We start from the raw sequence: 5,394 nt of genomic DNA, 5'->3' as shown, positions 1-5,394 counted from the left end.
AACTAACATATTCACTAAAAATTTTTTTTATGGCAGAACAACGTTTGCCGGGTATATGTACAGCCGTTCCACGCAAAACCGATATAATGGTTCTCAGATTTTTGTCAAAAGTCGTAATTTTGTTCTTTATCGCAAAACATTAGACCCGTATTTGTTATTTTTTCATTAGGGTACCCATTTCCATTTCAGGTTGATCCGAAAAATCATTTTTTTCCACTTTTTCCCAAAAATGACAAATGAAAATTAATAACTTTTGAATCACTGAACCGATTTAGATGATCGACATATAAAAGTGGAACTAATGACATAGCCCTTTATTAAAAAATCTTTTACTCAAGAAAAAATAATTTTATTTTAGTAATTATTGATTGTAGTCGTTTTTATTTCTTATGACTTTGAGGGCGCTATATTTTTTATATTTTTTCTTGAAAGCTGATGATTTTTTACATAACATATCTCGATATCAGAGATCAGAGACAATTTTTTCATTTTCAAAGTTAACCGGTGGTTCGAAAAATCATTTTTCCCCCTTTGTCCAAAAATGACTTTCTGCAAAAAATCATAACATTTGAACTACTGAACCGATTTAGATGATCGATATATTAAATTGAAGCCAATAAGAAAAATTTGAAAAAAATATCACACTTGCGGGAAGATTGAATTCTAGTCGCATAGGTCTAGTTTAGTCACATAGGAATATTGATCGAAGACTTAAAACATGTTAAATTTACAAAATTATAACTTAAAAACGATAATTATAGCATCTCTGATATCGAGATATGTTAGTTAAATAATCCTCAGCTTTTCATAAAAATATAAAAAACTATAGCGCCCTCTATCTTTAACCTAGAAAACTATGAAAAACTAACTCAATCAATAATTACAAAAACAAAATTTTTTTCGCGAAAGTAATATTTTTTCAAAGAAAAATTACTTGTGAGCTTCAATTTGATTTGTCGATGATATGAATCGGTCCAATAGTTCAAAAGTTATGACTTTTTGTAGTGGGAAAATGGAGAAAAATTGTTTTTCGAACCATCGATTAGTTTTGAAAAATCATATCTCAAAAACGAAAAAAATAGCATCTCTGATATCGAGATATTTTATGTAAAAAATTCAGCTTTCAAGAAAAAAAATAGCGCCCCCTAGTCCAAAGCCATGAAAACATTAAAAAACGACTACAATCAATAATTACGAAAATAGGATCCATATTCTCTGCAAGTTCGATATTTTTCAATTAAAGCCCATTGACTTCAATTTGATATGTCGATCATCTAAATCGGTTATGTAGCTCGAAAGTTATGAATTTTTGAAAAAAGGAAAAAGTGGAAAAAATTGATTTTTTGAACCACCCTAAAATGGAAATGGGCACCCTAATGAAAAAAAATACGGGTCTAATGTTTTGCGATAGAGAACAAAATTACCACTTTTGACGAAAATATATCGGTTTAGCATGGAATGGCTGTATATATATACAAAATACAATGTCACGTGCATCGCGATGTACAAAGTATTAATGAATATGTGAAAATTAACGTTAAAAGACATTTCTATAGATATGCACACTTTTACAGACTTTACCACATTTTTAACAGACATTCACATGTTTTTACAGACATTTTTCAAAAATCATCTGGTATCTCTTCGTTCCACGTTTTATCGAATATTTTCAAATCGCAGGAGTAAACATTTACGTGACTCTGATTTCGTTTGTTTTTATTTCGTTCGGAAAAACGTTATGTCAAAGAGAGGGGACATTAAAAATACGTTGCTCAGTGAAATGCTGAGATGTTCTTTCAGAGATGCAATGGTTAAATAAACAATTGACGGAAAAATGTAGTTCGTTCATTTTATAATTTTAATTATTTTTGCCCTTGATAACAATACCCTTTTTATAGTGTTGATTATCATAAGAAAAATAACACTCCTGATCGTTGGATCTCTTTTGACATTTCAATTGGATATTTTTTGACAGCCGTTTTGATTCAGTCCGCACTACCTAGGTTCGGATGAACTGCATATTTGTTATTTACCACACTATGAAGTAGTTTGCTGTCCACACTCAAACCGTCCAGGTGGTGGAGCCTGTATTTTTGTTCACCAATCTATGCCGTATGAAATATTAAGGAACGAAGAATACTTGGAAGGTAGTTCAATCATTTTAGCATTTAAAGAGCCTAAAATAAAAATCGCTGTAATCTATAGGCCACCGCATGCTAGTTTCAAAGATAGTGTCGATTATCTGGACTCTGCTCGAAAGCACAGATAAAATGCTGTGCGTTGGAGACTTTAACATAAACTTACTCAATGATATCTCAAAAAGCTATGTCTCTATGGTGGAATCCAACGGGTTTACATTTCTAAATAAAATTGATAGTGATTTTGTTACTCACAGGAGTGGTATGTCAGGTTCAATAATAGATCACGCAATCACAGACTTGTTCTGTCAAAAATTCTCCTTCTGTTTAGATGACGTTAGTTTTACTGATCATAAATCACTCCTGCTTAGCTTCGGACCTTATAGAATATCGAAAACTCGCACTGAGAGACCTGTTTTAAAATATGACTGACCGTATCTCAACTGTATTGGCACAGTCCATCGAAGCCACAGTCAACTTTAATGATTTTTCAGAACTTATTACAAACACTATGGCAAGAAATTCGTATCAAGCCAAAATCACAAATCGATATCGTAGTAAAACACCATGGATTGATGCCAATGTTCTAAGAGAAATCCGGTTTAGAGATCAATTATACAAAAGAACAATCCAATGGCCAGCTAATCTGCGAATTAAACTAAACTATATGAAGCAAAAGAACTATGTAACACGAATTGTAAAACAAAAAAAGAGAATATATTATCAAAATCTAATAGCACAGAATCGTTACAACGCCAGAAAGGTGTGGAGTATACTGAACGATATTGTTTTTCATAAAAATAATAAAACTTACCATAATGCGATACCCGAGATTTGTGTGGGTGGTTTGCCATTAAGAAACTCTTCTGAAATATGTAACGCTTTCAATAATTTTTTCATCAGTATACCACGAGAACTATCAATCAATCTGCTGAGAAAATTCAACAATGAAACGCAAAACTTTACTTCTCATGTAACTATTCAAAGATCTATTGTTATGCTACCTGCTACAACTAATGAAATAAGTAATTATATTCTTGGCCTCAAAAATTCGAATGCAGTCAGTATAGATGGAATCCCGTCAAAACTATTAAAAAATAACATACCACTATTTGTTCCCAAATCAACGGATTTGATTAATCAATCTCTCGAGGACGGTGTCTTTCCTAATTGTTTAAAATCTGCTAAAGTAGTTCCTATATACAAAAGTGGTCAAAAGAATAATGTTAGTAATTATCGACCGATCTCTATACTCCCAGCCTTATCAAAATCATTTGAAAAACTAATTGAACAAAGACTGACCAGCTTTTTTATACGCCATAACATAATCAACAAGAATCAATACGGCTTCCAGCCCAAATCAAACACAACCAGTGCCTCTGTTAATCTAGTTAATGAAATTTAGCATTGCCTCGACCATCGAAAAATCTGTTCCACAATCTTCATAGATGTGTCGAAAGCCTTTGTTTGTGTACCTCACTGTCTGCTACTGTTGAAATTACAAAACTATGACATTAGGCAAAATGCTTTAAAACTACTCGATTCATATCTAACTGGTAGGCAACAACGTATAGTTATTAATGACCATAGCAGCTCAGATTTAACGGTCAATTTTGGAGTACCACAGGGCTCCATATTAGGCCCGTTGCTTTTCAATGTCTTTATAAATGATAGATTTGAGCTACCGCTAAAGGGCAAGCTACAACTTTACGCTGATGATGCTGCACTTGTCTACGAATCAAATAATATTGAAGATCTGTCTCAAAACATGCAGCTTGATTTGAATTTGTTAAATCGATGGTTTTATGACAACCGTTTAACAATTAATGCGTCAAAAACTAAGTTCATAATTTTCTCTAGCACTGACAGGTTTTGTAATGTGAACTTTATGTTACATCTAGGGGAAGAAAAACTTGAAAGAGTCGCTTCAATAACTTACCTAGGACTAGTATTACAACAAAATCTTGAATGGAATCTCCACATCGAGCATATCCATCGTAAAATAGTAAAGTTTCTTGGTATTCTTCGGCATTGTAGTCATATACTGCCCATGAAAGAGAAAAAAAACCTGTTCTATGCGCACGTTAACTCACAAATCTGTTATCAGAACATTATATGGCAAAACGCACCTAACTATTTAACAAGCAAAATCGCAATCACTCTCAACAAGTTTATGAGAACAATTTTCTGGGAACAATATTTAGATCCAAACGTTACAACCATTGATTTATATAAGAAAAATAATGTGATGAACTTCAAGCAAACTAAATTCTATGAATCGGCCCTTTTTATATACAAAGTAAAAAATAATTTGATAAAGCATAACATAGACTTGCAGTCACTCTATGAATCACATCGTTATGAGACTCGAAATCAAAATAATTTAAGAACTATTATTCCTAGAACCAACTATATTCGATTTGGTTGTATATATCCCGCAATTATGAACTTTAATAATCTGCCAATGCGCTTAAAAAATGTTTCTTCGATTTACACACTCAAAAGTACTTTGAAAAAATTTGTCCTGGAAAACAATTGAATAGATTAATAAGTCGAATGGAAACATCTTTAAACATTACAAACGCTTAAACTCTCTTTTGCACACTTGAACATTGAGGAAGAACCTCCTTCTCAGTCTTATGACTGTCTGAGGTTCATTTATATTAAATTCGTTGCATTTAAATGTATTTGGTAGGGGAAGATAAAATGAATTGTATAGTATACTTAAGATACATTGTTCAAATAAAACAAATACGGAGTTAAGCTAAGTTTTCATCCAGTGCTTCGTCCGATAGAAGATATAACTAAATTCTCTTGCTCCCTATCAACAGTTGTTCCGAGTCTAGCATAACAATATCTCCAAAACTGGGTTACAAATTATTTGGAATTCGCGGAGGGAACTCATAACATATTCAATTCGTACCATCAACAGAATGAATGAATCTATAATCTTGCAACCCAATGAAAACGGGAACAGGGAAGCGCGAGCAGTACACGAAAATCAAATCAAATAAATCCAGATGGATTGCAAATATTTACCTATCAATATTCACGCGCTCTCGTATTTTTCGACGTGGGATGCGCTTCCTTCGGCAGGAAGCGGACCTTTCTCGAGTGGAGTTCGAGATGATTGTGTTGTGTTGTACTTTAGATTTCCCTCCAGCACACATTTCCCGGTCCACGCGAACTGGGCTCCGCGCCAGTGTTTACCGATGGGAGTTTGATCTCGGTGAGTGCATTTTTGGCTTGATTGAAT

This window comes from Toxorhynchites rutilus, chromosome 1 (assembly GCF_029784135.1).
Source record: "Toxorhynchites rutilus septentrionalis strain SRP chromosome 1, ASM2978413v1, whole genome shotgun sequence".
Taxonomy (NCBI): Eukaryota; Metazoa; Arthropoda; class Insecta; order Diptera; family Culicidae; genus Toxorhynchites; species Toxorhynchites rutilus.
Note: the sequence above shows the minus strand (reverse complement) of the source record.